The sequence below is a fragment of the Larus michahellis genome, chromosome 2, assembly GCF_964199755.1.
Source record: "Larus michahellis chromosome 2, bLarMic1.1, whole genome shotgun sequence".
NCBI classification, from domain to species: Eukaryota; Metazoa; Chordata; class Aves; order Charadriiformes; family Laridae; genus Larus; species Larus michahellis.
Window position 1 is genome coordinate 149,277,784 of NC_133897.1, and position 26,507 is coordinate 149,304,290.

The following is a 26,507-nucleotide window of genomic DNA, read 5'->3' on the forward strand; positions in this document are numbered from 1 at the left end:
TTCTTTCTTTCTTTCTTTCTTTCTTTCTTTCTTTCTTTCTTTCTGTTTGGTTTTTTAATAAATTACTTAAATCTAACTCATGTCTATTTAAAGAACTTCCGCTTTTAAGGTATGGGAAGCTGAATCTGATTTTGGCGAAAACCTATGAACATTTTATATGTAACTTTAGTTGTTGAGCATCTGGGATTGATCACACTGAACCTGTGTTAAAAAGAACACATTCGATGAATCCCAGATGTTTTAATATGGCACTGCCTCCCGAACTAACTGCATCAGGATGGGAAACAAACGAAAGGTAAATGCTTTAAAATTGAAGACCTAAGTAGGCTTAAATGTAGGCAACTTGAAGGTGATGGAAATGGTGGCATTGTGTCCAAGTAGGTGTGGGGTCTCTCTATTTTCTCCATTTGGTTGCTTTTGAAGGCTGAAATCTCACATGCACATTGAACCAGAGAAAAATGCTTAACCTTGCCAGAGAAGATGGTGTTCGGATGCAGTCTCTCTCACTGGTACCTGCGCTTCAGCCCTATTTTGTCCTACAGATGGGCATGTTAATGGTTTTCTAGCAATCTTTAGTGGAAAACTAATACACATGGTAACTCCAAGAATAAGTAAAGCAAAGAAGAAATGGTAATCAGATTATGGGCTGCTAATTTTTTACCATTTCCTATGTAGCATAGTTAGACATAGAACAGCTAATTGATAAAAAGGCACACAGCAACTTTGTTAACTTTTTCCTACAGCTGACACATGCAAGCATAGTAACATCTTTGACTGTATCAGTTTTCTCTTTTGGGCTATTTTCTCATCCCTGCTTTTGGCTAAACCAGGCATTTCAGTGCTTCATAAAATACTCTGGCATTTAATCTTCCCTGCGCTCCTACTTCCAACCCACTTGAAGTGTGAGAGAAATGTTTATACAAGAAGTTCGATGTTACTGCAGCTTGGAGACTTGTCCATGGTTTTTCCAAGGACAATGAACATGGTGAGGGGAAGTGTCTTTTGTTTCCCTGTAGTGGCAGGTCAGCAAAAGTATAATTGTTACCTTTCCCAAATTGCTTATAGGCATAAATAACCAGTACTCCTGCTTTGAGGCCTATGATTAGGCCAAGGAGAATTCAAAAAAAAAAAAAAAAAAAGGTAAAAGGTAATAGTATTGACTAAATGTTGCAATTTAGGCCAAATGGGAAAGGAGCCTGAGATTTATTGAAATAAAAGAAAATTTTGCATTGCTTGTGCTTAAAAAGGTAACAATTTTAGCTGGAATGTGAAGTAGAACTTATCCTCCAGTGTGGGCTGCTAAGCAGAGGTAAAACAGTTTTTCTGTTCCTTTTCACTAAGGGTAGCATGGCTTAAGATGCAGCGTGGAAATCTCCCTATCAATTTGCGTGAGTTATCTTTCCTCAAAGTAACCTACAGCTAGTTTTGTTTGCTCCATTCTTATGTGTGAATTGCCATCCATCGTTCCAGGGCACCCTGGGCATTAACATCTTGATTGTCCATATCACTTTTATTTTCTTGATTTTCTTTTGCACTTGGTTGACCCTTTTTGTTAGCTTTATTTATAGCCAGAAATAATGTGTATAATGTCCTCTAAATGTGTACATGTGCGCATGTTTGCTACCCCTCAGAGCAGTACTGAAGAGAGATTTTTGACATTGTGAGTCAGTTTCACTGGAAAAGTATGTGCTGCATTATGGAGAAATAAAGTGTTTCATTTTCTTGGATAGGAATATACTGAAAGCCTGTACCTACAGAAATAAAAGCAAGTGCCTTTTCAGAACACAGCTTTTTATTCTGAGACAAAGTAATTAATTTTGGAATTTGTGATTTAAAAAAAAAAAAAATTACCTTTGAGATGTCTAAAGTATTGAGTTGTATTTTTTCCACCTCAAATACAGAAGTATGTGTAGTCAAGACAACTCCTGAGGTAAATGTTATGATTTAATGATGGATAAAATGGTTAAATCATTAAATGATTGGATTAAAAAGCTCTAAAAGGACATATTTTAAAGTACATTAAAGACTTGATCAACATTCCAAGAAATTTAAAACTAATAAATTGAAAGCACATAAATCAATAGTGACAGCACAAATACAACATGAAGGCAGACTTCATGTAATATATTACAAATATTTCTACTTTAGAAGAAACATTGATGTTTTAACCAGAATTGATAAAAGGGAAATAAGTCATAGATAAGGCTCTTACTTTGAACTACTCCTGCCATTTTTTTTCAGGTGTCTTGCAACAGTGAATGATGTTTTGCTGTTTAGCATGGGATCTCCCAGGTGCAATAAAGTACAGTCTAGGAACTACTTTCTTAGAAAAAGCCCCATTTCTTAGAAAAAGCCCTGTCTGGGCTCTTGTAAGTATGGCTGTGGTGGATCAGACTAAAGCTTCTTCTAGGCCAAGATCCTGTCTCTGAGACTGCCAGTAGCAGACGTTTTAGGAAAAGGAATAAAAATTGAGTATAAAGTGATAGCCCCCGTGGCATATCTTCCCAGCTGCTGTCAATCTGTGATTTAGGGAAATCCTGAGCCAGAGGCTGCAACTTTTCATCCACATTTAATAACACTCCATGAACTTCCTCATGATTGTCCCTAATAGCTTTTTGAACCATTTATACCTTTGGCATCCTGGACACCTCATGGCAATGAGCTCCATAGATGAAGAAGATAAATGTGAACAATTGTGTCTGCTGTTTGTTCTTAAACCTGACTCCTGATTACACTTCTTTTTTCTCCTAATATGAGGGCTAGTAAGTATTCACCACCTTCTCATTATTCGTGCTTTTATGTTATCTGTAGTCAGAGACCTCAGTTGTCTTTTTTGCTGAGTTTTTGAGATTCTGACTAAACTCTCCTTCCAAAAGGAATATTCTAGATCTCTGTCTCTTAAAAATGGGTTAATCCCACTTACCTTTCAGAAATGACCTGAATTGTCTAAGTTAGGATCTTGATCCCTTACCACTCCTGAAGAGAACCTCCATACGATGATTAAAGTTAGATGAGATTAAGCCGGGTCTCAGGATCTGAGTTTCAAATTGTATAGAAAGCCCAGCAGTTGTTCTTCCACCGCTCCTGACGAAGTTGTACTGTAGTGGACAGGACACAAGCACTGTCTTTTCTTTGATATTCATGGATGAAAACGTTGTAACATTTCTTAGTTTGAGGTAAATGATATTTTGGGCATGGGACTCTCTATCCTGTTGCACTTTTTGCATGGAAAAAAGGACTTCCAATTTACTTTGAGTGGTGAACCTGTGCTGACTACATGAGATCAGTCCCCAAAGAAAGCACGCTCGAGATGTAGATATTGTTTATGAATGTTTTTAAGTTTGTTGACTCAGATAACTGGGTGCCACTTTATTGAAATCAGCGGAGCGGTTCTGATTTACAGCAGCTACAATTCTTTTACTTTTTTTGGTTGATGTAGCTATTACAATGTGGTAATGAAGTGTCCAGCTGGCAATGAACTTTTAGTATTCCAATATTCTCTGCTAGGTCAGATATCAGAAAAGGTTTCTGTTTTACCAGACTGCTGCAGATCTAGAACATTTAAGATGTGCCAGGACGCTGAGGTACAAACAGAAGGGTAATGTGTCAACAGCAAATACATGGGCTGTTTCAGGTGTTCTCTGAACCACTTCAGATAAAACTACAGGCTTTCTATATGGTTGAAAGAAAACGATAGGCTTCTTGGGCAGGCGAATTAGAGCACAGAAATGAGGAGTTACATTTGCTGTCAAGGTAGCTTAGATACTAGGATGAGTAACTGGAGTTAGAAGATATAAATATTTCCCCAGTAGATTTAAATATTTGAGCCAAATCTTATAATCAGTTTGAGTCTGAAGGGTTAGAATTATTGGTATGAATAAAAAATTATCTTCTGCTAGTATTAGCAGCATCTGCTATCTCCAGAAGAGAGAGGCAACTAACCACTCGCGTTTTTTTTTTGTGACATCACGGGATAAAATCTGAAGCATAGTGCAAAAATCAGTATTGCTGATGAAAACTTGATGTTGTTGCAAAAAGCCCAAGAGTTTATCGCTGACTGTTAAACACAGTCTGTTGTAATACCTGGAAAACTAGATAACTCTGGAGTAAATGATCTAAGCAGAAATAACCGTATGCAGTATTCGGTTGCATACTGAACAGAATGACTGCGGTTTAGATGCAGCAAAATGGCACCATGTGCACCATTCATTTGCAAAATAAATGTCGCAATTGAATGAGAGCCACATGGAGGAATATATTGAAATAATTAGGATGAAGGAGATGTGAGATCTGTCATCATTTATAAAAAAGTGACTAAAATGCAAAGGCAAGTGCAATATTTGGGAGTGAGGAGTTAAAGTAATCGGGATAATATATTACAACTGTTTTTAAAAAGTTGTTAAGTCATTTTGTCTTTAAGTTAGAATGAAAAAATCAGAAGCAGGAATGTATTCGAGTAGATCTATGCAGAAACAGACATTCAAGTGTCACAGGCTAATCTGGATCCTAACTTGTAGCTATGGAGCATGAAGCAGGAGAGCACAGCTGCAGGGCTGTGTTCCACAGTGCAAGGGCCCTTACAAGCATTGGGTTGATTCTTATAGAAATATAAATGCTAAAACCAAAGCATTTACTTTCTGGATCCCTGTTCGCCAGAGTGAAAACTGTAATCTTGCATTGAAGTGTGAAATCTTGCCATATAATAACTGGGGATAGAGAGGAGTAGTAAAAAGATGTCAGAAACAGCCCATGTGATCTTGCGGTTCTGTGAAGTCGGGACCTTCATGAGGGTATTTTTGTCAGATGCTCAAACTGCCTTTGATCTAGTTTTAAAACTAAGTATCTGTTCCCACAAATGCTATTTAGATAGTCCAGGTGGGAGAAGTGCCTGCATCTGAAGGTCTCCGAAGAAGCCTAGGCTGGGAGCTCACCCCTCTCTGTAGGGACTGTGCTCACCTCATGGTCCATTTTGCACCGTGCCTAAGCAGCAAGCTCCTTAAAGCCAGCCCATACGGCAGTAAGAGGGCTGTGCTGAAGAAGACATTTCTGCACCCAGGAGGGAGTCAGGATGGCTTCCTTAACCGTTGTTGCGATACTCCCCTAGGAAATGGGACAAAGAAGTTGTAGTTTTCCTCAGCCTGAGGAATTTGGATTCAAGCAGCAGAAAAGTACCCTAATAAGCAGGCTACAGTGCTTATATCTATATTTACTGTATTCACTATTTGTTCAAATGTGAAATATTCCTTTGGGCAGGAACTGAAATGTAGGACTCAAATGAAGTGGGATTCAAAGACTACCTTATCTTCATCCCAGCCAGTCTGAGTGAATCCAAGTCCCCTGCTTCTTCTGTAAATGCTCTAACATCTATATTTAATATAGTTATATATATGTCTTTATACACCTATAATACATTTATATATGTGTATACAGTACACACAAACTCACATACACATGCAAATATAAATATGAATATAAATGTAAATATAAAGGCACAGTTTCATCAGTGTCATCACCTCTCTTGACTTGGTATTCTTAATCCATGTAACTGGGACTCAAATGTGAGCAGGGATTAAAACTCTTTGCAGAGTCACATTCTTAAAAATACTTCCAAACCTTGCATTTGTATTGCTTCAGTTCATAAACAATTTCAATATATTATTTTGCTTAGAGTGGGTCCTTAGAAACACATAGGTTTTGCAATGAAAAAATATGTACAGATTAGTTTCTGCAAGGAAAGTTGTTCTGTTACCGCTAGATCCTGTCAAAACAAAGCCAAACCACTAGAAAGCACAGTGCACTAATCAGATTAGTCCAGTGTCAAGGTTTCTATGTAAAACTACACACAAAATCACAACAATGTGGTGCTAATGTGATAGTACGGCTGTTACAAGCAAACCTATACTGCTGGTGCCATATGAACGCTTTATACACTGAAGGGCTGTCAATACTGTCATGGCCTTAAAATGTGAAGGTTTCATTTGTGCGTTCCTTGAATCTGTAACCTTATCCTTTGGAAATTGTCCCCCTGTACTCAACACTGGCGAGGCCACATCTTGAGTATTGTGTCCAGTTCTGGGCACCTCAACACGAGAGAGATATCGAGGTGCTGGAGCGAGTGCAGAGGAGGGCAACGAAGCTGGTGAAGGGCCTGGAGAATAAATCTTATGAGGAGTGACTGAAGGAGCTGGGACTGTTTAGTTTGAGGAAGAGGAGACTGAGGGGAGACCTCATCGCTCTCTACAACTACTTGAAATGACACTGTAGAGAGGCTGGTGCTGGTCTCTTCTCACAGGTAATTAGCGATAGAACAAGAGGGAATGGGTTCAAGCTGCAACAGGGTAGGTTTAGGCTGGACATTAGGAAAAAATTCTTCACAGAAAGAGTGGTCAGACACTGGAATAGGCTGCCCAGGGAGGTGGTGGAGTCACCATCCCTGGATGTGTTTAAGAGTCGTTTAGATGTGGTGTTGGGGGATCTGGTGTAGGGGAGAACTTTGTAGAGTGGGGTTGATGGTTGGACTCGCTGATCCCAAGGGTCTTTTCCAACCTAAATGATTCTATGATTCTATGAAATTATCTTTCACTCACTGGAAGATGGTTTTCTACATATGTCTGATTTCTCTCCTTATTTATTTTAATTAAGTTTACCTTGACAATAAAAATGAGAAGGTACTCCTGCCATGTCGTTCTTAATTATAAGAAGTGTTTACTTGGCACTATGTTGGTAGAGAAACATTTTATTTTGACATAGATTTTGCTACTTTTGCTAAAACTTTAAGTTTGCACTGGCCATGTACGTTTTCACCTTAAATCTCTGGATAATACTCCTATTTCTGGTCAGCTGATCAGGGAAACTATGAACAGTTGGAGAAATGAACTTTGCTGAGACTTTCTGTATTTCCAGTTTAGTCACTATAAAAATGAAATCACACAGAATTATGGAAACAATTTTGAACTTGCATTTCTTGTACTCTAGCTATATTGACACTGAGAAGACTTCACTTGCAAAGTACAGAATTTAGTGCAGAATTTATATTTGCTTTGTAAAGTGCTGGAGATAGGCATAATGGTGCTTTTATTCTTGATGGCTCTTACTCTACAAACAAATAATGTCTATTATATTAACTGCCTTAGGGCAAGATATATTAGCATACTAGTGAAACATAGTGTTTTGATTGTTTCTCTTTTTTTTCTAGCCCCACAAGCAGCCCCAATTTCCAAACTAAGAGTTAAATATTTATTCTTCGTGGTCAGTTTACTAATCCATACTTTGTTATTTGATTGCACAATGTTTAAAGAACAAGATTGGAGACTCTTCCTAAAATAGCTGTACAAAAATAAACCATCATTGCAATGTTGTATCCTTCATTTTACTTGTCCCCAACCCGTCCCTCACAACTGACACACAACTCTGATGTTGGAGGTGTGTCTGCATTTTGCTTTCCACTACATGCTTTTCCAAGGGGACTAGGAGAACAGAAGATCTTATTTTCTTCAATAAATTGCTCCCTGGGAATGGTAATAGTTCCTTAGTAAGTGGAAGTTTGTTGAACAGTTATAACAATTTAGTGGAACAGAGAGGAGGATATATTTGGGATCTAGAGAGGAAGGCATATTTGCGATCCGAACATAAATTTTCATTTTTTCAGACTGATGACCTTCCTCTGTACTGCCCTTCAAATGTACTATCATGGAACAACTACAGGGCAGAAAACCTTTAAAGAAATAGTTCAAAGGATTCTTTAGATTTACACTTAACAGTCTACTATATTAATAGCATGATTTATTTTGATTCAAGTGGGCTAAATGACATCATCATTATACTGTGGGAGAAAGAAGTAGGTTTAAGTTGGAAATAATGTCCAGCATCTTATCAGCCATATTTATGAAAGTATTAATATTACATCAGGGAAAAAAATTGAGCTGAAATCCTGAAGAATGTGTTTTATATTATAAACTTCCATAAACCATTGACACAGAGCAGCTTTAGCATTTGGCACAACCGTTTTCTCTCTGAAATTTTGTTTATGGCAAAAGAACAAAAAAAATCATGTACCATATTTTCTTCTTGTTCTTAGATTTCTTTAGTATTGACTGATATATTTATGGCATATGACTGCATACATGTGTGGATGAATGTGTAAATAACTACAGAGAAAATGAGTTAATTTAGTATTTTAATCTTCAGCCAGATCTGTTGATGTCTGAGAAAAACCATCCAGACATTTTGAAACTGCAAAAGTTATTTTATTTGTCTTTTATTTAGTCTTTTTGGAAACAAAAACAAAATCAAAAGAAAAGAGAAATACTTTTAGCAGTAACTGGCCCCCTGAAATATATGCTCTTTTTTTTTCTTTAAAAAGAGTAATATAGTATGCCTAATTATTGAGACAGTAATGGCATAGTTACATATGTTGATGAAATATAGAAGGAAAAATAATTTACTTTTCAATACCAAATTTTCCAACTATAGCTGATATTAGAGACGGGTTTACGGTGCATACTAAGGTATTTCATTGTATTTTGGTCACATGTCTAATATGGAGGTGTATTTAAAATGCTGAACAGAAATCAGGATTTTATAATCAGTTTGGAACAAAATAGACCTTCAATGATGAAAAAGTAGAAGACAGTACTCTTTTCAGGGCAAATCTTGAAGAATAGATATAAAATCACTTTAAACTGGAGCAGAATAATACCAAGGATCAAAAGTAATTCAGCAGAAAAACAAGTAAAAATACCTCTCTAGTGCTGTAAACTTTGAAATTACTTAAATGATACATCTGTTATTATAGAAAGTGTTTTGAAGGTTGAGACTGGAGGGATAATAATATAATTTAAATAAACAAAAGTCTATACTAAAATAATTTTGCTATTCTTTTTGAATTAAAATCTTCCTCTTTATTTTGCTAAAATCCATTGTCCTTATTTAAACAGGTTTGTCTATATAAGCCTTAGAAAAAAGTCAAAACTTAGATAAAATATGGAAAGAAATCATAATTTATGGATCATCCTTTTGTTTTTGAGACGTCTTCAAATCATCCAGCTGTAACATCCTGATAGTTAACAAAGGGGTTAGCTAGAAATGAGAAATTAGGTGATTTGATCGCAACCCATGGACCTGAAAACAATATCCTTCTCCCCATTCCAGACACGTATGTCTACACCCTACACACTATATACATGCATTCTGTGACTTTGGCTTACCTCTGTTCTTAACTCCACTCTTCTAACCATTTTCTGGAAGTGGCTGTTGTCCTGTAAGTGAATGAGCCAGCTCCTCTGAGAAGATGCTTATCAATTCCTCAGCCTCAGCCATGCCTTTGGTGATACTGGTGGAGAAGTCTCACTGTAACAACTTGTTAAAATTCAGCTAAAATTAGAGGTTAGAGTTGCATAAGAAAAAATCTTTCATACTAAATTTTGCATGAAAAATACCTGTTGCTGATGTAAATGTTGCTTGACACCCCTGTTCATTATATTTCTGATCAGTGCTTGACATATATCTCACAGTTCCTGTTTTATATTTTAATTGGTAGCAATAAGAAAAGTGGTTGTTACCCACATGTAAAAAGAAAATCTCTTTAAGTAACAATCTTGTTTGGAGTAAATTTAAAAGGCTTTTTGTTGATGTGAACGAAGGATTAACAATAGCATGCTTCCTTTCCTAAGAACAGTCTGAGAATAGAAGATTATACTGAGAAATCAATACCTGTAAGAATTATTAAGAAAGATTAACTTCAAGTTTATAAAACTGTTACAAAGTGTTATTTCATGAAAAAAGTACAGTTTTTAAAAAAATTGTGCAAGATGGGAAGATGAAAAGAATGGGGCTTGTAGTGCAATTAGTAGTTTCCTCCTAAAAAAACATCCATTTTAAAAACTCATTTATCAAGTGTGAATCATACGCATATCTTATGTGCAAAAGGTCAGAATGGATTTTCATATTTTGAGGGCTTGTTTCCAGAGCCAGATTAAAATTTAATGTATAAGAGAGGTTATATATTTTTTGGCTACGGTTCCCTTACAATATATTCATTTTAGATGGACTAGAAGAGTGTTACAGAAGGGTATTTTAAGTTAATAGATTTAGCAGATAACAAAAATAAAACTGCTGTTACTTCATACCACCATAAAGAAAGTTCAGAGCAAGCCAAATACATTCTAAAAGGAGATGATAGTTTTATACTTAGAATAGAAAAAAAATGTGGTGCTATGTTTGTCTTTTGATGGAAGTAGAGAATTTTCAGTTCAGACTGAAAGTTTTGCTGAGTCTTCTTTAAATTGCAAGATTGGGCCTCTCCTCTCCCCTCCCCTCCCCTCTCCCCTCTCCTCCCCTCCCCTCCCCTCCCCTCTCCTCCCCTCCCCTCCCCTCTCCTCTCCTCTCCCTAAACTATAGTTTTAACTCCTTTAAAAAAATTTGTGAGAATTTTAACAAGCATATCTTTGTCAGTCTTAAATTCTACACTGATTTTTGCGTAAAGTGGATTTCTTATGAAAGCAATATCAGAAGAGGTGTCAAGTACAAAGAAGCATCCACGTGCAGACTGCCTGGGAAGCACGATGGGCCCACAGTCACATTTCAAAGGAGCTAAAGTTCATGGGAAGCCAGAACCGCTGTTTGAAATGCTAATCTTACAACTTCTTCTAGTTAACAAGAGGTTTGTACATCAGCTTGAGGTGCACCTCATGGCAACTATTTTTTTTATAGCACTCAAATGAACGATGCAGGTCCTTCTTACTATCTCTGGTCACTGACTTTGGACACTTGCAAAGCATATGTCGTGTGGAAATTATTTCTTTACCTATGTTATAACTTTAATAAGGAAGAGCCTTTCAGGACAAAAGGTGAGACTTGAATACTATAAATTATTTTGAACAGTTGTGGAAAAGCTCAGTTAGAGCTATGCATGATTGTGGATTATTCCCTTCTTCCCATTTTTTAGGCCATGTAAAATGTACAGGAAATATAAAACTGCACTGAGCTCTTCAATTCTGGTGATCATCTATAAAGAAATGTTAGTAAAGGAGAGATCCCCATACATGGATATGTGGTCACATAAAGTTTTGATTATTTCTCCATTTTCTTTGGTGCAAATTGTTGGTGTTTGGTGTTGGTCACTAAATGCAGAAGCCACATAACATGATGACTGAGCTTATTGATGGGAGATGGGATCTCACGTTTGAATTTACATTCTTACTGCTGATGCTGTTGTCAACTGGGAATCCACCACCTTGCTTTGACTAATGTTGTCTTTAATTTTAGCTAATGCGTGTCACAGCTTGCATATTGAGTTATATGCTGGCTTGCTCTTGTAAGAGCCAGCACTGCCGTCATCCTGTCAACACCAGGATTCAGAAGGAATTCCTTTGGTGAGTCTGCCTTCAGTCCTGTGCCCCTCAAATTTGCAGTTCATCCCTGCAGAGGGTTGTCTTGCTGGTTCAATATCTGTGTTTAAAGCAAGACTTTGATTTTAGTTGTTTTCATAATGCCTTCCACTTACTGAATTACTGTTTTCTTTAGGGACTGCCTTGGGAGGCCATTTGTAAAGCTATATTTTTAATAAACATATATACAGGGAGAGTGAGAGTGAGAGAGGCAGAGACCCTATACAGGTATTGAAACTAATTTTTTTTGTACTACAATACCTTTGAAGATACTTCAGCAAAATAAATTTAGTGAACTATTGTTCCATGCCATAGATTTAAAACTAAAACAATCAAGAAACAAATATTTTATTAAAAGCATTACTATCTCCTTAAATAATGTTACTATGCATTTGGTATTGATTTATCCATATTGAACAAAATTACTTTAATGGTTGTAAATGAACATTTACAGTATATTCCGGATCTGTTACAAGAACTGCTGAAGTGAGGAGGTAATGGGATGACCCGAATTATTTTCTTGAAGCTTTACTACTCTTGAGTAACCTGATTATCTCACGCAAGTGCCAATGCAGTCTTCGTGCCAATCCACGCCACGCTATGAAGTTATTTTTCCCTCCCTCATCTAATCTAGTTTTCAGCACCTGTACCAAAGCCAAACTGCCATGATGAGAATCTCAAGTTTGGAGAGGGAGGGGGAGAAAATTACTTAAGCCTGGGAATATTTTGGCACAAAGGTGGTAAGATAGATCTTTGCGAGGAGCAAACTGAAACCACAGGTCATATAGAAGAGACTAGGACAAATTCTGCCCTCATACACCAACCAAAGTGTGCTATAACTGGTAAGTTTCTTTGTGTAAGTGAGAAGAGCCTTTGGCTGAGCATTTAGTTAACAGGTTAAATGTAAATACAGTCCAGTAGAGAGCTGTATTTTCCAGACTAATCTGAATTACTGCTGGGAGTTAAACTATGTGTGTCCCTTTCTTATATTAAAGAAAATGAATAGGAGAAATATAATCTAATCGCTTGCTGATATTTCATTGAGATGGGAGAAGGAAGAGGCTTTAGGTTTCTTCAACTGTTTATTCTACTTTATTTTTCTTCTGAACATGATTCTGTCTTCTCAGGAAAACTGCTGTTTCGGATGCAGTCTTACTGAACCTCTGCCCAGTGCTTAAACCAAATTGAATCTGAGCCTTTTCCAGGAAGACTGGGAGGAGATGTGAAAATTGTTTAGAACTCAGATTAAAAGAATAAATGTAGTGTCTCTGCACTGCTGCTTTCACTTGGGATCTGAACTCAGGTCAGATGGGCAATCCTTACCAGAGCTCCTGAGAGGGGCCATCCAGGAAAAGTTCATTCTTCTTAGGCTGTCAAAGGAGACACAGGCATTTTATAAGTGACCTTGATGCCAAATTCACTGATCTTTCACTCTATTGGTCCTTTAGGGCCAGATTAGGAAGGAACACCCAGTATGGCAGGGTAGGAGGAGGAGAACTGTGGCCAGGCTCCTTTGAGCCCCGGAGTGGGACCATGGAAACTGGACCCCTTCCCGTCAGTGGAGAGCTGGCATTTCTTAAAAGAAGAATTATGAGATTAGCTAAAACACAACAAAACCGATACCTGATGCATCTCTTTCAAATGCACAGGAAGTGTTAGTAGGTACATTAGGATTCATTGGTATGTCATGTGTCAGAATTCAACCTAGATTCAACTAGACCAGACTAACAAAACAGGTATTAAAGTAGAAACCCTATTTCACTGTTCAAAGGCACTGCATGGCCTGTAAGTATGAGCTGATTTTGCACAGTACTGGCTTGTGAAATTGTAACATTAGTGTATTTTTCTGCTTAATATTTTTGTCTGTTGATATTTTAGCTTAGATTATAAAATAGCTATATTGGGCCTGAAGAATTTTGTGTCCTTTGTCTATGTAAAAATCAAAAGCAAAATGTAATGCTGATAGCAAAAAATATTTACAACTATTTATGGATGACAAATCTAATGTGGCCAAGAAAGAGCACTTATATTCTAGCCTACATTGTAAACTTTATTTTCACTTTTATTTATGCAGCCCAAATGAATATAGGAGGATTGAAGAGAGACACACTGGGGTAGGATTTGACCTGTGCAATAACGTTTATTTACTGTCAAGTACTCTCTTTTCAAAATTCCTTTGTATATATATACAGTGTTGAATTTTTTCCATACCTCCTCAATCTCTAACATTGCTGCCTATTGTTATTTGGTTGTGGTAGCAGTGGCAAGGCAGATCTCTCCCTGGTTGCTGAAGAAGTGCCGCATGGGCTGTCTCTCAAGGGACAAAGAAATGGTGAAAGGTGGAGGAGAGAGAATGAGTTTTCTCTAGGTGTCATTCCATTATAATTACTGTAATAAAGTAAAAACACAGGTGTTAGCTGGATGTTTCATAGAGAGAAGAATGTAAATTCTCATTCAGTTCTGCTTGTAGAAATGCTTTCCAAATCTCTCTAATGCAATGATCTATTTTTGTGCTTTTTCCTCTTTTCTGAGCTGGATAAATCAAATTTAATTCCAGATCAAAGAATTTCTATAGACACAGATCTCCTCTGAACTAAGGTTGTGCAATTAGAGGTTGAAGAAAATTATCTAGACTATGGATTGATGAGTCAGTTCTGGATAGCAGGAGTGATTTATAAAGCATTCTGGCTAGTATCTAAAACTAAGTAATGAACCTTAAGATACCATTAAAATGTTTAAGTGTAGCAGTTCTCTCCCCACTCCCCACTTGTTATCTTTTTAATGCCTTCCTATTCCTTAGCTAAATTAGTGAATTACAAGAAAGTGTCATTCATTTGTACATTTTTATCAATGTAGAATGACACCATTTTACTTTTCTTGCTCGTATGCCTTAGTGTGGCTGAGTCACAATTAAATCTGTTTAGTGTCTCAGTAAAGATGGAACTTATCTGCTATTTTAGTTGTTAACACAGACCATTAAATATTTTTTTGTGTGTGTTTTCAGCGTTGTTTTCGATGTCTGGTTAAGTAGAGTTTCCTCTACTGAAACAGAACACAATCCCTCCTTATCCCATCCTGATCCCTTTCTATCTTCTTCTCTGCCCACTTCTGCAAAGAGGAATCTGCAGGCATCCGGAGGAAAGTTTCTTTACATTTCTGCACTGAATCCCTTTCTGTCTGCTTCTGCAGGTTACAGCAAGTAAATAATTAGAACTCAGAATAAGTTATCCTCAACTCTATTAGTTCCTATCTCTCAGTACAGAATCACACAGAATCACAGAATGGTTCGGGTTGGAAGGGACCTTAAAGATCATCTAGTTCCAACCCCCTGCCATGGGCAGTGACACCTCCCACTAGACCAGGCTGCTCAAAGCCCCATCCAGCCTGGCCTTGAACATTTCCAGGGATGGGGCATCCACAACTTCCCTGGGCAACCTGTTCCAGTGCCTCACCACCCTCACAGTAAAGAGTTTCTTCCTAATATCCTATCTAAATCTCCCCTCTCTCAGTTTGAAACCATTACCCCTCGTCCTATCACTACACTCCCTCATAAAGAGTCCCTCCCCAGCTTTCCTATAGGTCCCCTTTAGGTACTGGAAGGCTGCTATAAGGTCTCCCTGGAGTTTTCTCTTCTCCAGCCTGAACAACCACAACTCAGCCTGTACTCATGGCATAGGTCCTCCAGCCCTATGATCATTTTTGTGTCCCTCCTCTGGACCCGCTCCAACAGGTCCATGTCATTCTTGTGCTGAGGACTCCAGAGCTGGATGCAGTATTCCAGGTGAGGTCTCACCAGAGCAGAGTAGAGGGGCAGAATCACCTCCCTCGACCTGCTGGCCACGCTGCTTTTGATGCAGCCCAGGATGCGGTTGGCTTTCTGGGCTGCGAGTGCACATTGCTGGCTCATGTTGAGCTTCTCGTCCACCATTGATCTCAGGATCTAGGCGAAACTTACTAGTACTACAGAGCTAATTACTAATGCATTCAAGAACAAAACCTAACACTGCTAGGTTTCAGTTTTAATTTTGAAATTGAGGTAGCTTTGTACTTCTCTTTTAATTCAAAGTTCCTTTTTTGACCATCAGTTGTCAAAAGGAGAAATAATATTACTAGATCTTATTTTTAACTACAAAAGGCATATGATAGCAGAAACTCAGTGTAAACAATTGGATTTGGAAGACTTCACACAAAAATGGGTTAAACCAAATTAAAACCAGGTCTAGTGCCAAGTGCTTGTCTCTCAACCTATGACTGTACAAACAACAATACTGCCAAAATAAAAAGCAGTACCTTAGCAGTAGGTATCAGGGAATTCTATGGGTTTTAGAGTTAATCTAAGCTGCAGCTGGTTTGTATAACATGCACTAACAATGCTTAATATAGAAATAATGATGATTTCTTTTTATCTCTTTAGGTGGCTTTTCACTATGTGCAAATTAGTTTTCAATCTAAATTAATGTTGTTCAAGCCTACATAGGTTTTTTAAGGTGAGTTTTCATGTTAAGCAGTTGCCACCCATTTTCTCGTCAGTGTAAATTCTTGGTGAATTCAGCACTTACAAACAGTTTGGTCTGTCCCACGAATAGCTGCTGACTGAGTTTGTTTCCCACACTTACCTTCAGAGTGTTCTTAACTCTGTCTCTGATTTTAGTATATACTGTTGGCATATTGTTAAGATACAACTTCTTAAAAAAGATACCTTACTATTGTGTTACGTTCTTTTGTGTCTACATTTTTTTATTTGTAGATGTCTGTGGACTGTTTACTCCCTTCAGCTGAATCAACTATTGATCCTTGCTTTGGAGCTTATGTTGTCCAAGAGGGGCTTGTAATTTCATCCATAATGGGTAAAAGAGAATGAAGAAAGGGTTATGTTTCTCATTTCATATATATTAGGGGTTGGATGGAAGCACAAGTTGTGCAGCATGTACAGAGTATTGCTCATATCTGTAAATTCATACATATGGTACTATTCAAATCCTGTTCATGATGAAGACTGTTCCAAATTTTATTGTATTTCTAAATGAGTTCTTCTCTATCTCTAGATGGTATTGAAATCTCTATCAGAACCAGACCAAGCTTCCCTTCTTTCCCAGATCTAACTCACTTTAAAAGACATAGCCAAGAATATTTTCTTCCAGGATGAAAATGTGTTCTTCCTACTAGGATGAATTTAATTTTGTTTTCACTTCATAGTCCCATTCCACTTTGAACTAAGTGTGTTTTTTCCTGATTCACTACTAGCAAGCAATAAGACTTTTAAATTCATATGCAATTTAAACATTTACCCCTCTCATGCCTTTATGTGGAGACCTAGTATCTTATACAGACCACCAAGCAGAACATATTATTTGGAAAGACAGTTTGCAGAAGAAATCCCTTACCTATGAAATGGTCTGTTTCCAAGCTACAAAGGTGTAAAGCGAGACAGTGAGAACTATCTGCCTTTGGGGAGTCTGGTGTGTGCTTAACAGACAATAAACAGAGCATCAGTATACCACCATATCTTCTAGGAGGTGCATATGTCCTCCCTGCTCTGCACAGAGCTTGTCCTTCCATCTCAGAAAAGATATAAGAACTGGAGTAGTGTCAGAGAAGGACGTCTGAAAGTGTGGAAGAATACAAAGAAGAACTTTTGTAGACAAGGACTTGTCAAGCTGTAAAAGAGATGACTGAGACAAGCTCATGCCCATGAAACTATGAGAAGAAGAAAGTGGAAGTGATCATTTTGTCTTTTCTAGTACAGGGTAAAATGAAACTAGGAGTTAACAGGCTAAAACTTAACAAAAGAAGGCATTTTATATATCAAGTAGTCAAGCTATAGTACTGCTCACCAAAAGATATCACAGAGAGTCCACTAGTGACTGAGAGTCATACAGCACGTGAGATATACACTGAGTGGTATGGATGTTAATTCCAACTTGTGAAATTCTAGGTGGAGTGACACTTGCTGTGGGGATATCTGCCTGCACTGGGAAATCAGCGCATATTTAACATAATTGGCTGACACTGGGAACTTGGCTTACCTAGTTTCTGCCCGTGTGCTATCTGGCTTTGGTAACGCTATTCAGTTCCTTGGAGCTCTGGATGCTAAAAAATAAAAACAGCTCATTAAAAGACTTAAGAGATTTATTTTTTGTCATTCTGCCTCTACTAATTATCTCATTTGATGAAAATATTGCATAAAATGAAATCTTGTCATAAAGTGATTGTTTAATCTTGTATATCAGAAAGTAAATATTAAAGTTACAGGACCGATGTCCAATTTTTAATCAAGGTATTTCTTTTAATACTTTCATTCATGTTCTGTCACTGCTTTATCCAACGCATGTCTATGAGTCACTCCTTCTGCATGGATGTAAGAGAATCTCTCTCACTGACTGACATGAGATCTTCATTCCTCGCTGGTGAGATAACACCCTCCCTGGAAAGCAGTATGGATGAAGGTGAAACTCACATTTTTCTTGTTTTTCCCCTGGAATTCTCTGTCCTTTACAAATGAGATATTTCCCTTAAGATCTTCCAGTTAAATTAAAGATAAGGATTTGCATATGCAGTGGTAAATGAAAACCACTGGAATAGATTTTAAGTTTCATTATATTGATGTAAATTGGTAATACCAACTTTACTAAATAAAACAGTCCCAACTTTGTGAAACGTGTATCAATAAGACAAGAACACCTTTTACCTCTGGCTCTAAATTTAAAATGTTGTAACAAACTGTTGATTAATTATAGCAAACAAGACATGCTGTTAGCCTTTCCACATCACTGAGTAGCTTCATTGTTATACTGAAACAATACTTTCAAGTTGCAGGTACAATTGTAAATAACTTTTTGTCCATTAAAGGCTTTTCTAACCATTGCAGTGACAAGACAATTACCAGATTCTCTAGGGTACAAATTCTTTCAGCATGTTTCAAGTTGTTTGATGAACTGACTTGGCTTTCCATGAGCAGCTATTATTTCCTATGAAAATGAGAGAAGATGCAGAAATTTATCTCTTCAAATGATGTCTCCATTAAACAAAAAATCATTTAAAAGTCCTTCCTGAATGATGCTTTCTGATGAGCTTTACCAAAACTACGTTAGAAAAATGGATGAAAAATTATGTGCTGGGATTTATAAATCTATGGCAACCTATGAAAACATTGTGTCTAACATCTACATAGAGGTGAAATGCTGTTAGTAGTGTACAAAGTATTAAAGCAATGCTACACATCTCATTTTAGTACTTGTCACTGATATAAATTTGAGTTACTTAGAGAGGCATGTGGTGAACAAGCTGTCAATTTTGCTTTCCTCCTACTTCAGGATCTGTTTTTTCCCATTCGAAGTTTGATTTCCTTGATGCCTGCCACGCAGAAGCTAGAGCACTTTCCTAGGACATTTCTCTTGCAGCCTGCAGTTGTAGTTGCCACACTGTATGTACACAAAAGTATTTTACTATACTTTTTTAAAGTATACTTACAACACAACCTAGGGCTTGATTCAAAGTGAAGATGTATCTAGTTTTTACATCTTCTGCACTATTTAACACAGTTAATTGATGCTGTCAATAGCTCCAGTGAAGAGTAATGCCAGTGCTCTGGACTGCAGCATTCTGAGCTCGTTTTTAAGTTTTAGGGTGTTTTCCAATTTCTAATGGTGCATTGCTAAGCAAAACAATACAATATAAATAGATAGCTATTGTAGCCAGCATCAACAAATAAGTTTCCAGTTTTTCTGGATCAAGTGCCTATTTGATTTTATCTTAGCCAAATGAGTTGGTCCTTCATTCTCCAGATTCTGAGAAATGTAAAGAACTACATGAGAATGAGGTCATTGCGATAATGTACATTACCAGCAGAGCTGGCCTAATGTGTGAAAAGTCTGAGCGTATGAAGGAAACGTAGGCCAAGTCCAGGACTGAAAGCCTGGGTGAGAAAACATTTTCATTAGCAATACAAACATAGTCTCACTGTCTATTAGCTATTTCTCTGCTGAAAAATCAGGCCAGTATCTAATCTTAGTGATAATAGCACATCTTCAGCTGCTGTAAATCTGTTGGTAAGTCCAATTAAAACCAGATGAGGATTTAGCTGCATACTCTGTTCTCTTCAAATACCCAGAAATTAAATGTTTGTGATAGTCATTACCTCTTGCACTTCAGAATGTGGGTGAATGTGGTGCTCAGGAAAGCAGAGTAAAAGACCATCTCTGGCTGATATTTAGGACTGGTGCAGGTGTCATACGATCTTTACAACTGTGCCTCCTCAACTCTGACTTGTGTTGACCTACTAGTTAAAAATAAATGCTAGCAAATTAAAAGGTGGGTCCAAAATGTTAGCAATATCTAAAGATGATGACGATACCATTGCATATTATGACACATTATTTAACTCTTTTTTGGATGTCTTTGGTGAAAAGATAAGCTAAATGGTCTCTTCGTTTCCAGCTATATATAAAAAGCTTACTGTCCAAAGCAGTTCATAAGCTCCGTGGATGTCTCTTAGCCATTGCTGACTATTATATCCCTCCATCTGAACAGGTCAACCCGCTTGCTCCTAAGTGGCTCCTGGGATATTCAGGATTCCTTAGTAAAAATCAGTCCTTCTGAATTCTAAATGAGGTCTTACAAAATAAGTACCTGTTTCCAGAAAGAGCATACCAAAACATTAGTTAGTAAAACAATAGGTACTATTTACAGCAGTCAGACTAATATATTAATATAGGAAAAACCATATACTGTAAATAACAAAATAAATCAGTTAAAGTAAGTGTACCAATTGTACTTCAACGTGTTTATCGTTACAACCAACAGTGACAGCATGAGATCGTGAACCATTAAAAAAGTGACTCTAAAAATCTAGAATGTGTTGATATAGCTGAAGTCGTGAATTCAGAATGAAAATAACGCAGCAGCTTTAAGCTATGTAACATAATTTGTTAACATCCTCCAAAATCTGGACAGGTAGCCCCACTGATGACCATAATGAGAATACCGGAGATTTACTTCCCTTGTCAAGGAGTTAGTCAAAAGTACTGGGGCAAGTGAGGGTTTCAGATGTTGTAGACATAAACCTTTTGCAAAAGAAAATATTTAGACATCACTCCCAACTGCTCAGGAAAGGCAAGACGGTTAATGTGCTCTTTTGACTGCTACTAACGCAAATTTAATATCTTTTCTGATTACATATGTCTATAGGAATTTTGAGTATCTCCATCCCATGACATTATCAAGAAGCTGAATAGAGGAATGGTTGCAAGAGTTGCTCCTCGTAGTCAGAATTAAAGACCAGACTGAAAGGGGGAAGTCTTACACAGGTGAAAGTTAATTCCAAAAAATGTGAGTGACCTGTCTGGCAATTAGGGTAACGGTTTGAAGTGTAAATCTAATTTTAGTTCTCTATGTTGCACCTCAGAAATAGTGGGCACCTTCTAAGAAAGTTACAGGTTTTCTCAATTTTGAATTAGCAAAAGAATAACTGTTTGACCTCCCAGTGAATTTTAATCGGGGATTTTTTCTTACTACCTCAGACCAGTTCTTCATAATATTTGTATATCATATAGATGCCTTAAAAAAAAGACAAACCAAAAAGTTGTTACTAGATCTGTGTGTATTAGGAAACTTCAAAAGATACAAATAGCTCTCTAAAAAAAGACACACTAAAAGGGGAAGGAAAACAAATTTCCTTGTGCCAGCAAAACAGAACTAATGCTGTTTCTGTGGTCTTGGGAATGTCATTTCCCATTCCCTTACTGGACCACTTCTTTATGAAAACTAAAGAATTGGTGTTCCTTAAAGCTAGTGCCATCCTGCTCCTCTGCCAGCCTTCACGGAGAGGCCAGGGAGGACGGTCTCATCCCCACCACCCCGAAAACCAACTAGTTATTTTTTATCTTACCAGATCTGACTCTCTAGGACAGGCATGTTTGTTTCCTGCTGTCACGGGTTGTACCAAGGGTATTTTCCTTAGATCCCAGTGTCCATGGGTAATGCAGTCACCCAGCCCTTATCCCAGTTGAGGCCCAGGACATTTCTGCCTCTGTACTAAGCCTTAAGGTCCCAGCAGCCCAGCTTAATTCTGCCGTCCCTAAGGGTGATTTAGGTTTGCTCTGAAGTTAAATCAGAATCCCATAATGGAAACTTAGGCAAGCAGCTAACATTATAGCAAGGACAACTTTTTTTTCCTAAAACAAACCAACTTTCTGGTAACACTACACAACGATAACAAAAACCTTGAGAAAGCAAGGCTCATCCAGATTTTATTGAAATCATATAACAGCAGAAGGCGGCGACCTTTCTTTTGTGGCTTTTTTTCCTTCTCTCAGCACTTCCCTGAAGCTGTTATTGATGGAGCAAATACTTCAGCAGCAATAATAACTTGACCAATCAATCAAAATCTTTGACCACTTGTATCTGCCCTGTGTCACAGCTTCCATTTCAGGTGTGCTGACGAAATTGTCTAAGTCTGCGCTGTGATCACAGAAATCAACTGGGTGTTGCCTTCTGGTTTTGTTTTAAAAGGGGGGAAAGAGTGTTTTTAGCTACATATCTGCTAGTAAAGTTTAAGCCAGGGAAAATGCATGGGCTATTCTGTTGATACTTCTGAGAGGAATGTGTATTGGCTTGATTCCAAAATGAGATTCTCGTTTTTATTGGGTGCCTCTTTTTCTTTGGCTTCCTGGCTACATTTTACTAGTAATACAATATCAAAGGCTGCTTTTATTTTCAGTAGGACCAAGGTTTTACCTCAAGTACAAATCACTAGGAATAGTGGGAAACCTTTGGAAAAGCTGGTTAGATCTGAAACTTCCTGATGGAGTATCAGAAGCCTGGAGAGGGAAAAATGAATTTAAGAAAAAGAGAGACTGCTATTAACATTCCGAGTATTTGCTACCTCCTGAAAATCAAGCCAATAAGATAATTTTGTCCATATATGTCACGGGCCTTTCATACACTAGAACAAAACTAAACACAGGTCAGCACTTTAACTCAGAGCTGGATCACTGCAGTATGTTCAGTACTATATTGAAACACTTGAGTCTAGCAGAAGCAAAAATACTCTGAGGCTCTGAAAGCCAGGGGCCATTCCCTCAGATGAGGTGACAGTAATAAATCCAAGTCTGGCTTTCAACCCGGCCTCAAGTAATGAGCAAAATCAAGCAATAGGTCACCTCAAATGCTTTCCAGAACTAAACTGGGGAGATATGCTGTAAATCTACAGCAAATGTAGAGAATTTTACTGTTTTATTACCAATGACAGTTTATAAAATTGAATAGTATTGTTATAATAGTACAATATAATGGTTTATAGTTGAAAGATTAAAAGCAATATCTTTTCTCCTCATTTTTTGACAGTAACACCTAATTCCATTAGGAGCAGCACTACGTGGCTATTTTTATCTCTGTTGATAACTGCAAAATCAGCTTTTTTCCTTGACAACTAAGCCTTTTTGAACTTCATAACTAGAATAAAATGCTGTTGAGTGAATTTTAAGTATGGGCATGCAGTTAAATTCACATTTAGATTGTTTTTCTTTTCTGGGAAAAATTTCATTTTCTCAATCAGATAGGGGTGCAAAAGGAACTGTTACCTACAGATATTTAGATTTTTAAGAACACCTAAAAGATGCAAATATATAATGCCCTCACAATTTCAACGGAAATCTCAAAGCTCTCAAAGCCAGCCAATCGTTTGAAGTTAAAAAAAACCAAACCAAAACCAAAAAAAAAACAAACAAAAAAACCCCCAAAAAACCAAAACAGGGATACAACTTTTTGAAATGCATGGAACAATTCCATGCAGATAACTGAAAATGTTTTGTTGTTTTCAATCACTTTGGATTAGGTCTGTAGACATTAAATAGGAAATAAAATATATTTAATTATTTATTCACTTGAACACTATCCAATGTCCTATGAAACATCTAAAGTTACCACAATGAAGATAAGAAAGAACATGCTATCTTCCTACACAGCTTCAGTTTTACTTTGAAGTTTAACAGCTCATTATGTATTATTTTCCCTAGTGGTAAATATTTTTTTTCTTTTGATTTTATTGATGTTTCATTAAGTGATCAGTGGGAAACCATATAAAATATTGTGATCGCCCAAACTGGTATTTATGTGACACATTTTTAATTAAGCCACTTGTCTGCAGTTTTGTCTTACAGTGTTTACCATTTTTAATTCGTAGTGGTCCTTGATTGTACTTTGTAAATGACTGTGAAATGTCGCTGGTACAGCTGCAGCAAAACTTACATTTTGCTTGCTGAACTTGACAGCCTCTTGTTCTTCTGCACGTCGCTGGTGTTACCATGGAGACATACATTTCTGTTAAGACACAAATAAAGTCTGAGTTTGAAATCTCTAAGTTATTTTCTCAAAGTTATCTGCACCATATATTCTCTTTTACCTTAAAATATTTTAGAATATTTTATACAAAATATTCATATAACTTACAATACCTTATAGTAGACTAGAAAATATTATCGAGAATGATAGAGTCAAGAATGATATGATAGCCAAGCCCAGTTTTCTTAAGTAAAATCATCAGATTCTGCCTTTATTGTTCCTTACAACACACATTATTTGGAATACTTAAGGACCCATGACGTTCAACTATTAGCTAGTCTTCAGTGCCTACAGACCTAATCCAAAGTGACTGAAAACAACACAACATTTTCAGTTATACTGGGGGACAGAGGTGTTGCCCATGATTTCCAGTAGCAGAAAATTTCCTGATTTTTAACTGTTCTTCCGAAATATATTAAAATGTGGCACGAGGGCTAAAAACACTAGGAAATTTAAAGCCAGAAAGATGGAGGCCAAAGGAGCTGACAGAATGCTCTCATTATTGCCTGCTGAATAGGGACTGAAGCAAGCTCCTGGTGGAGGAAGCCCCTTTGGGCTGGGCTTTGGAGTAACACTGGGGGGATGCGAGCATGCCTGAGTTCGCACACTGCCTGCCAGCAGTGCCTCCTGTTCTTTTTCCAGTTTCTCAGCTGGAAAATTTGGGTTGGATTTAACGGCCCATTAATGCGACCTCTGGGTTTGCAGAGAAGCGTTGGGTCACATCTGGCTCGTGCCGACCATGGGCAAACTGAGTGGCACCCACCCGGCAGGGCATGCCCTTTGCCTCCCATGGCACCCAGTGGTAGCAGAAACAAATTGAATGATCTTTAACTTTATAAATAAAACAAATGAACGCAAAGGGGAAGAAACAGATCAGTTGCTTTTGGTTTTGCCTTGGACCATGGATGATCTTAGCCAAAACCACACTGACTCATGTAAATAAAATGTAAGAGACATGGCTTTGAAATTGTTTCTTGTGAAGAGTAAGCAAATATATTAATATCAATTTTAAGATGAGTTTACATTCAAACTATGCCTTTAGGAAAAGGAAACGTGTTTCCCAATCTTTTTTAAAGTGTTGATGAGTTATTGCTTTGATACAGATGAGAGAAAATTCCTTCTAGTTTTGGACTAAGCTCGGGATACTCTTGAAAACTGCCTTTATTATACAGCAAACCTTGTGAAAATATTTCAGTTTGACCACTTCTCCATGAAAATGACAGTGTGTAAATCTACACTTGTAGCCAAGGGGGAGAATGTTATAAATGAGCTCTGACAATGGGACTTGAAAACTGAAATGTCCAGACATGAGTCTGTACATGTTGTTTAATCCCTGAGTTTATAGCATTAGTCTTAGCTGGTAATAAAAAAGTTGCCTAATATCCTTCTTGACTGATCAAGTCCTTGTGGTAAAGTACACAGATATGAGGTTATGCACAAGAACTTCTCCAGAATCTTCATAAATCAAATACACTGAAATTGCTTGGGAAGTACATATCATGAGCTTTTTTACTACCACACTTAATTGTGGTTATGTTTAATTCAGAAGGTCTACATGCCTAGAATGGGATTAATAAAAGCTCCTGATCTTCGTGATCATTTAAAAGTAGCAATTTTATTTTTATTGTGTATAGGCAACCTAGCAGAACAAATAGAAAAATAAATGGAGTTACTTTTACAAAGAAGATGTATAATCACATGTAAAGATATTATAATTCTTTAACTAACATAAATACAATTCTAAAAGCCAAATGAGCTGTTTGCCAGAGCCAAATGAGGTGATATAGTCAACTTAAAAAGTACAGCTTTTATAAAGCTGTTGCTAACAAAGCTCTAAAAAATTTAAACTGATGTTTGCTTTGAAATGAAAACAATTTTCTTTTAACTATACATTTTTCTTCTTTACCTTGATTTTTTTTAGTGTGAGTAGACATTGAAATATATTTTTTGCTGTTAACTTGGTACTTCCTGCTGCACAAGCTGTTATATGCTGCTACACATAGGAAGTTGTTAGCATGAACCACCCATTTCAAAGTTGACAGTGACTCCCTGAAGCCCATTAATCCACTTTGATAAGCACTGCACTTCCAGTCACTCCTATTATATCAAATTCAAACTTGCTCACATGAGGAAATTAAGCAGGTTTTGATCATCCCAGGGAAATTACTTGGTGTCTCTGACAGAATTACTTCTGTACAGTAAAAGTTTCAGGGTAATGATTTCTGTGTGCCAGAGATTTCCAGTAAAGTCTGAGGAAAAGAGGCCTCTGAAGTCAATAAGCCCTGAATTAGGGCCTTTGGATTTGGTTCATCTCTTATCCCAAGGGTAAAATAACAGTACTTCAAAATAAATAAGTGGAAGTCATCTTTTAAATTAGAACAAAGGGTCAGGACAAATTATCTTTGGTTCTCCTGTAATGAGTATATAAAGTTTGCTCAGAGCTCTACTGCAGGAATAAAGATTAACAAACAAAAATTCTGCCTTCTTTGTCCTAAAATACAAGCAAATGTGTGTAGTCGTGGTCTCCTCCACGTTAGCTCTTTTTGTCTGGATCAATTTTGTCTAAAATTTCTTGGTCCTATGACATAAATTTTGTTGTCTATGCAGGCAAAAGAGAGAAAGGGGCACCGAAAATGCTGATATCTAGAACTACCTTACATTTTCTTATTTCTGCTGCTGTCCAGACGATATTGCTGTGTGCTCAAGAAAATAAATAAGGCCCTAAGGCTGAAGGAAATCAATTTGCCACAGTAAATTAAGAAAAAATAATAATCTCGCCAT